The sequence below is a fragment of the Mus musculus genome, chromosome X (genome assembly GCF_000001635.26).
Source record: "Mus musculus strain C57BL/6J chromosome X, GRCm38.p6 C57BL/6J".
Lineage (NCBI taxonomy): Eukaryota > Metazoa > Chordata > Mammalia > Rodentia > Muridae > Mus > Mus musculus.
Genome location: NC_000086.7, coordinates 112,296,062 through 112,304,870, shown reverse-complemented (window position 1 = coordinate 112,304,870; position 8,809 = coordinate 112,296,062). Strand labels below are relative to the sequence as shown.

Below are 8,809 nucleotides of genomic sequence, written 5' to 3'. Positions count from 1 at the left end.
GGTGGCAGGGGGAATGGAAGGCTAGAGCAGATGTACTGTTCCAGAACCGGGGGTGAGACTGGAGGATTGAGTTTGGAGGAACAGAGGTAAAACTGACAATATGCAGTCAGCCTTCCTGCTTCCTTAGCAGGAGTAGACTATGGGTTAGTAAGGAATGCAGGTTGGAGTTGGAGGCTGGAATAAAGCACTTAGGGGAAGTGGGTGATTGGGAGAAAAAATTCTGTGAGACTTACTGGAGATGAGATAAAGGGGGGGCTCCCATGGGTGTTCTGCTGCAGAATTGGGGGTGAGACCACCTAAGGATTGGATCTGGAGGAACAGACAGAGAGGTGAAGATCTGCAGTCAGCCTACCTGGTTCCCTGGCAAGATTGTGCCCCTATTTATTTTTGGTGTCTCGTAAAATGCAATATGCTGCTTCTGAGGTCATGGAGTTGTGTGATAGCAGCTTGTTTCCTGAAGTACACCTGGCATGATATGAAGTCCATATTTAAACAGATTTCATTAGGCAAGTATTAGATGGGTCAGTTTGCCACTATCTACCTTTTCAATCACAAGTGAGCTTGCTTTGTAAAATTTGGAATACTGTAATGTATTGCAAAACTCAGCTCAGGATATGGCCATTACCAAGGATAGCTGAAGTAAGGTTGGAGTAAAACATCACTAGAGATGAGGATTAGGAGAACCAACTACTAAACATTTAAATTCAAATACTCTCTGTTACCTCAATTGTTATCCTTGGAAATCTTCACCTTAAACTCATTCTTTGGAGTCTTGAGATCCCCAGGCCTTAATATTCACACTAGCTATTTATAGCCTCAGAATTTATCACAAACAGAACAATTTGAAAAAGAAACATTTGCTATCTCATGATTTCCATGTGTCAGGAATTTGAAGTAACTTAACAGGATGATTTTACCTCTTGATGCCCCATGAGGTTGTAGTCAAGGTAGTGAGTAAAGCTGTAGTTATCAGAAGACTTGATTGAGGCTGTAATGTCTGATGAGTCACTAAATGGTTGCGAGGAGCTATGAATTATTTGCCATGTCAATTTCCCCATCAAGTTATTGAGTAGTCCCATGTCATGACAACTAGCTTCTCTCAGAATAAGTGATACAAGAGAAAGAGCAAGGAGGAAGTTATAGTGCCTTTTATGTCCCAATCTTGAATGCCATTCTCTGTCACTTCAACTACATTTTTTCTATTTATTAGAAGTGAGTCACAAAGTAAAACACCTACACTAGGATAGAGGAATCATATTCTAGCTTTAGAAAGGTAAAACCACATTATGTTTTGTGTATTTGAAAGCTACCAAGTATCTTTTCTCTTTTCATTATCTGTTAGCAACACTGATATAATTTTGTCTTCTAAATAACAGATTCCATGTTATATATCTTCAACAACTTTGTTTGCAATAAAATCAAATATTAATCCCCCTTCATAATAGAAAATATTACATACTAATAATGCTAAATGACTTACTTTCTTCTCTTACAAATGCACTCAGTCCAGGCTCAATTGTTCTCAGGAACTGAGGCTCCCTTTATCATGTTGTTCAAGCATCCCAACATAAAATTCCATTTTCTGGTTCAAAATAGCTTCTCCACTTTCAGCCATTACACATGGATTCTTATCAACAGGAAGTAGAAAAGGGAGAAAAGTAGAGGATACACCCTCACATTAAGAACACATCTTAAATGTATGTAAATCATACTGTTTCTGCTTAGATTCTATTGTTCATAAACTAGTTCCATGGCTTTACTTAGCAGACTCTGGCTAGGAATTTAAGTCTATGTGCTAAACAGCAATACATAGGGGAAATGGTACTATTATTACAAAAGGAAAAACTGACTATTGAAATCCTTTCCCAGCCCTTTTGTTCTTTTCTGTTTGGACATTCTACATAATATAATCTTCCTCATGAACCCACGTACTGACTTTATAGACACACACACACACACACACACACACACACACAACTTGAGCAGATCCATAATCTTTAAAGTTAAACATGTATTAAGATAATCTTATTTAATATATATTATTTTTTGAAGGCCACAGATTTTATTAATTTAAAAATCTTTTATAAGGACAGTGACTGTTTTTGCCCAAAAAAGGAAAGGAGCCAAAGGGCATCCAACAGATAGTGAAGGAGAAGGGGGTCATGAATCCATTCAGGAAAGCTGGGAACTGCTGCCACGGAACTGCAGGAGGGTGGTGGAAGGGAAAGGCATGCGAGGGCAAGGATTCCAGAAAAGTTAAAATGCTGAGGAGAGAGAACATAGGAGGTGAGGGTGACAACAGCCATCTTTTTCTTCATGGAGGACAGGGAGGATCCCTGCCCTACTGCAGACTCTGGGGACCCTATGTTGTGGCTGGGGGGGCTGAGGGGTCCCCAGAGAACATTACAAGAAGGCATCACACCATTCTCGAAGGTACCCAAAGGAGTCCCGGGATTGCTTGGCATTGACACCACGTGTGTCTTTCAGCCATTCTCGAAAAGGGTCTTCATCACTTTTTAGCACCAGAAACTGGCCAAGGACCACATAAGCCTTGTCAAAGCCCCTTTCCTCCAGCTTCCTGTCCAAGACTTCACCAATCCCTGCCAGGATCCCTACTGGCTTTTCCCCCATGGGCTCTGCCAGGAATTCTCAGTGCTTTTTTGGGAGGTTGTCATCTTGATCAGGCTTAACCAGCAGCTCCAGCTCTGGTAACAAGCTACTATAACGTTAATATTTATTATTTATTATTATTATTATTTACCAATTTGTTTGCTTTGATTGAACCTATAGCCTGATGTATGCTAGGAAGATACAATTACCACTGAGAAATATTATATTACCACTTTTATTCAAGTTTTAATTTTAATGTATTCATATGTCTTAGTCAATGATCTATTGCTGTTAAGAGATCCCATGACCATGGCAACTCTTATAAAGTATTTAATTTAATTTAACTGGATCTGGCTTACAGTTTCAGAGGTTCAGTCCCCTGTCATCATGGTAGGGTACTTGGCATGCAGGCAGACATGGTGGTGGAGGAGCTGAGAGTTCTACATCTGATCTTCAAACAGCAGGAAGAGAGAGACTCTGGCATGGGATTCACAGCCCTCCCAGTGAATCACTTGCTCTAAGAAGGTCACACTGGTTCTTTCAAATAGTGCTAGCCCCTGGGGTATCAAGTATTCAAATCTATAAGCCTATGGGGGCTAGTCTCATTCAAACTACCACTTTATAAAAACATTAATTGTAAAGTGGTCATAGTGCCACATTCCTTTAATCCCAGCACTTGGGAGGCAGAAGCAAGTGGATATCTTTGACAAGGCCAGCTTGCTCTGCATTGTGAGTCCTAGGTCATTAAGAGCTAAATAAGAGAGAGATCTCTCCTCCCCATACCCCGATTTTTCATTTTTCATGCCAATTGAATACCATGACATTTTGATGCTTTATGTATTACATGTTTAAATTGGGGTAAGCCTATGTACTCAAACCTTAATAATTTTTTTACAGTGAAAACATTCTAACTATTTCCACTTTTTAAAGCATAACATGTTGTGTTTTGTTATCTATATTCACCCTACCATAAACAAAATACCAGGACTCTGTGTTGTTCTTTTCCTACCCTGAAAAAATTTGTTTTTGGGGGGAGGTATATGATAATATCATTGGTCCTCTTCAAAGATTTAGCTTTCTGAGGACCATCATGTTAGTATAGTGTATTTGGTAGAAAGACAAGCTAGGATATTTGCTCTTATGTTAACAGCCATTTCCTCAGAAGTATTCAAAATTATTTCTGCATTTTTATTGTGTATAAAAATGCATGGTATGTGCAAGAACACTTGTATCATGGTGCACATGTGACAGTCAGAAGATAGCTTTGTGGAGTTGCCTCTCTCCTTCCACCTTCACATGAGTTCTGACTGTAGAACTCAGGTAGCCAGCCAAACACAGCAGATACCTCTACCAAGTGAACCATCCTGCTAGCCCTCAAACATTTTTGGTCACCTGCATCTATCTATCTATCTATCTATCTATCTATCTATCTATCTATCTATCTATCATTCTTAATTTTTTTTTTACAGTCCAGTCCTTATCCTGGTCTACCTTCCCACAGTTCTTCATCCCATTCCTCCTCTCAACACGGTCTCCAAGAGGAGTCCCCTCTACCAGACCTCCCCACTTCCTGGGGCCTCAAGTCTCTCCAGGGTTAGGTGCATCTTCTCTCACTGAGGCCAGACCAGGCAGTCCTCTGCTGTATATGTGTTGTGAGCCTCATATCAGCTGGTGCATGCAGCCTGGTTGGTGGTCCAGTGTCTGAGAAATCTCGGGGGTCCAGGTTAGTTGAGGCTGCTGGACTTCCTATGGAGTCATCCTCCTTCTCAGCTTCTTTCTGCATTTCCCTAATTCAACCACAGGGGTCCCCAGCTTCTGTCCATTGGTTGGGTCTAAATATTTGCATCTGACTCTTTCAGCTGCTTTTTGGGCCTCTCAGAGGACAGCCATTCTAGGCTCCTGTCTGTAAGCACAAGATAGCATCAGTAATAGGGTCAGGCCTTGAAGCCTCTCCTTGAGATGGGCCGGTCACTGGGCCTCCTTTCTCTCAGTCTCTTCTCCATTTTTGATCCTGCAGTTCTTTCAGACAGGAGCAATTCTGGGTCAGAGATTTTGACTGTGGGATGGCAACCACCTTCCTCATTTGATGCCCTGACTGCTCTTCTGAAGGTCCTGAGTTCAAATCCCTCCAGTCGCATGGTGGCTCACAACCATTCGTAGTGAGATCTGACACCCTCTTCTGGTGTGTCTGAAATCAGCTACAGTGTACTTATTTATAATAAATAAAACTTGGGCCTGAGCAAGTGGGGCTGACCGGAGTGAGTCGAGGTCCTAAATTCAATTCCCATCAACCACATGAAGGCTCCTAACCATTTGTACAGCCACAGTGCACTCATATATATAAAATAAATAAATAAGTCTTTTTTTTAAAGAAGGCTTTCTCACTAGCAAGGGCTCAAATTCAAAACAAATCATGAGATAGTTAAAGTATATCACAAGTGATATTTTTCTTTCAGGTTTAAGTTATGATTCAATGGCTGTAAAGAATGAATTTCCTTCCTTCTGTCTCAGGTGCGAACTTTGTCTCTGTAACTCCTTCCATGAGTATTTTGTTCCCCATTCTAAGAAGGAATGAAGTATCCACACCTTGGTCTTCCTTCTTCTTGAGTTTCATGTGTTTTGCAAATTGTATATTGGATATTCTAAGTTTCTGGGCTAATATCCATTTTTCAGTGAGTGCATATCATGTGTGTTCTTTTGTGAGTGGGTTAATTCACTCAGGATGATATCCTCCAGATACATCCATTTGCCTAAGAATTTCATAAATTCATTGTTTTTAATAGCTGAGTAGTACTCCATCGTGTAAATGTACCCCATTTTCTGTATCCATTCCTCTGCTGAGGGACATCTGGGTTCTTTCCAGATTTTCTCTATTATAAATAAGGCTGCTATGAACATAGTGGAGCATGTGTCCTTATTACAAGTTGGAACATCTTCTGGGTATATGCCCAGGAGAGTTATTGCTGGATCTTCTGGTAGTACTATGTCCAATTTTCTGAGGAACCGCCAGACTGACTTCCAGAGTGGTTGTACCAGCTTGCAATACCACCAGCAATGGAGGAGTGTTCCTCTTTCTCCACCTCCTTGCCAGCATCTGCTGTCACCTGAAATTTTGATCTTAGCCATTCTGACTGGTGTGAGGTGGAATCTCAGGGTTGTTTTGATTTGCATTTCCCTGATGATTAAGGATGTTGAAAATTTTTTCAGGTGCTTCTCAGCCATTAGGTATTCCTCAGTTGAGAATTCTTTGTTTAGTTCTGTACTCCATCTTTTTAATAGGGTTATTTGATTTTCTGCCCCACCCAGGGATCTATCTTATAAACAACCACCAAACCCAGACACTATTGCATATGCCAGCAAGATTTTGCTAAAAGGACCCTGATATAGCTGTCTCTTGTGAGGCTATGCCAGTGCCTGGCAAATACAGAAGTGGATGCTCACAGTCATCTATTGGATGGAACACAGAGCCCCCAATGAAGGAGCAAGAGAAAGTACCCAAGGAGCTAAAGGGGTCTGCAACCCTATAGGAGGAACAACAATATGAACTAACCAGTACCCCCCAGAGCTTGTGTCTCTAGTTGAATATGTAGCAAAGCATGGCCTAGTAGGCCATCAATGGGAGGAGAGGTCCTTGGTCTTGCAAAGATCATATACAGTACAGGGGAATGCCAGGGCCAGGAAGCAGGAGTAGGTGGGTAGGGGAGCAGGGCGGGGGAGGTTATAGGGGACTTTCGGGATAGCATTTGAAATGTAAATGAAGAAAATATCTAACAAAAAATAATAAAATTAAAAAAGAATGAATTTCCTGTGCTGGTATGTAATAAATCTAGTTGGGGTAGAGATAGTAAGGAACTTTTTCAGCATATAGAACCGTAGCATCATTAAGTTACTATGATAAATGTAGCAGAACAGAAATAAAGAAATAGGATTTTATACGTGGTAAAGTTAATTACTACAATGTGTGTGTGTGTGTGTGTGTGTGTGTGTGTGTGTGTGTACAACAAATATTGAACTTCAGTAATGGCATTCTTTTTAAAGAGTATTTTAAATAAAATATGTTGCCAGATGCCACTACTATTTTAGCTGATATAGCTAATATTCTTATAGAAGAGACTAGATTAAGTACAAGGTAGGTGATAATAAGCTTTCATTTTCCCTCACCTTTCCCCCCAAATCTCTGATTATTCACAGAAAGTTAAGTTGAATGTTAATATACATGTACATTATATGTTGGGCACAAAGATTTATGGCGATTAAGGATTCCTAGATCTAGAAGTTATTAAAAGGAATAGTTTTTAGTGTCTAAAGGTGTGTCTATAGGCCACGTATATGTGTGTGTGTGTGTGTGTGTGTGTGTGTGTGTGTGTGTGTGTACATAATTGCCACAACATGCATCTGGAGATCAGGTGATGGCTTTCAGGCACTGATTTTCTTCTTCCAGGATATGTGTCATAGTGATCAAACATAGGTCATCCATTTGGAGCAAGTACCTTTACCCATTGAACCATCCTACTAGCCCTCAGCCTCATTTTTTTTAAGTCAAAGTCCATCACCGAATGTTAAAATCACTGATTGAGCAAAGCTGTCTGGTCTTATCCCTTGTTCATATTTTGTGGGAAGATATTTGTTTACTTAAAATGTGGCCAGGTCTTGCCAGTTTGAATGTTCCAAAAAAATTGTTTTCCCACCGTTTGAAATGGCAAATGGGATCCAGGAATAGTCTTAATTGTCTCTTCATTCTTGGCTTGAAAATGTTTTTTTTTTTCCTTTTTCCATTCTTTGAAGTCTGTTGTAAATAAAAGATTTGTCTCCTTATAATAAATCACAGCCTAGATAACACATTATCTACTGCCAGAATGGTAACTTCTCTTTGTAAGATTTATCTGAGCCAAAATGCTGAATGGGTATTTGGAATCACTCTTCAAATTCCCTCATCTTTTAAGCATAAGAGATCATACACATATTGGATTGGAAGATTTATACAGATATTTAAAGTTCTTGAGATTCATAAAAAAATTAGAAGTATGTCTCAGTAAACCCTTGATATATTGTTAACTTCCTCTGTATTTTTCCTAAGGTGAGCATATCAGAAACTGCCAGATGTAGAGTCTAAATATATTATAATTGAGGAAAGTTTTATTTTTAATAAAAGGTATGATTTTTCACACTGAAAATGATCTAGAAAGTTGAAATAAATGCAGGTACGAATTCTGAGGACCACAGGAGTGTGATGGAGTCACTTGAGCTGAACTTCAAAAGGCAGGAACTGCTGACAGTCTTGAAAACGGAACTAAGAACTCATGCAGTTGTTCTCAACCTTACCAATGCTGTGATCCTGTGGGCCTGAGTACCAGAGGTTTTCCACAGAGATCTCTGACCAGGCCTGGTGCGAGGGTTCCAGTGAAGGGAAGCGAGTGCGAGCAGGGAGACGAAGTCTCTGCTGTGCCTTACTTCCGGGTTGCTCCATAACTCCAAGCCGCTCTGCACTGTGGTTGGACTGGGCCTATGAGAAGCCGAAGCCGAATCCAGAGAGGAGTGCAGCAGAATCTCTGGTGGCTCTTCTGAAGAGAAGATCTCTTCCCAAGTGTTACAGCTCTTGGCACAAAAGACTCAGAGGATGGAGTAGTTCTCGCACAACTTTAATTCCCTGGATAGTATTTATATACAGTTTTGGGTGTGATTCAGGGTCCAACAGCAAGTACCTCTCATTGGCTTGGCTGAGAGCTTGGGGGAGACCTTATTTGCATGTGGGAAGGCTTGGTGCTTCTCCTATGTGACTGCTGGCCACACACCCTCTCCTGAGGGGGCTGTGGGGATGATAACTTCGACAGGAGCCAGGGGTCCAAGAGACATGATCGAACTCCTTCCATCTGGTGTAGGTGGAAATCACCACCCATCGGGTCCCCAGGGTTCCAGACCTTTGCTCGACTGAAGATCAGGCTGTCTGTGCACAGCCCACTGCCCCCCATGACCCCAATACAGTTCTTCATATTGTGGTGATCTCAAACAATAAAATTATTTCATTACTACTTCATAGTTGTAATTTTCTACTGTTACGAATCTTAAGGTAAATAAATATCTGTTATGCAGGATATCTGATATGTGAGCTCTATGAAAGAGCCATTTGAACTCCATAGTGTCATGACCCACAGGTTAAGAACCACTGATTCAGTGTAATTTGTCTGTCAGGAGCAGGTGA

The 8,809-nt window shown here is 40.8% G+C and overlaps 1 pseudogene; it reads right to left on the bottom strand.

Moving 5' to 3' along the window:
• Positions 2,048 to 2,692, bottom strand: Gm5393 (predicted pseudogene 5393; annotated as a pseudogene).